The sequence below is a fragment of the Sinocyclocheilus anshuiensis genome, unplaced genomic scaffold, assembly GCF_001515605.1.
Source record: "Sinocyclocheilus anshuiensis isolate Anshui unplaced genomic scaffold, SAMN03320099.WGS_v1.1 scaffold121, whole genome shotgun sequence".
In the NCBI taxonomy this organism is placed as follows: domain Eukaryota; kingdom Metazoa; phylum Chordata; class Actinopteri; order Cypriniformes; family Cyprinidae; genus Sinocyclocheilus; species Sinocyclocheilus anshuiensis.
This window is the reverse complement of record NW_015539856.1, coordinates 1,304,145-1,304,396: the sequence shown is the minus strand read 5'-3', so window position 1 is coordinate 1,304,396 and position 252 is coordinate 1,304,145.

The window sequence follows — 252 nt, the reverse complement described above, 5'->3', positions numbered from 1 at the left end:
TGTATTTTCCCAGCCTCACTAGCTGCTGCCTGTCTGTCAGGAAGCTGTTGATCCACTGACAGACGGAGGTGGGCAAGGAGAGCTGAGTTAGTTTGGGCAGGAGGAGGTTTGGGATGACAGTCTTAAAGGCCGAGCTGAAGTAAACAAACATGATCCTCACATGAGTCCCTGGTCTGTCTAGATGTCGCAGAACATAATGCAGTCCCATGTTGACTGTATCATCCACAGACCTGTTTACTCTGCAGGAAAACT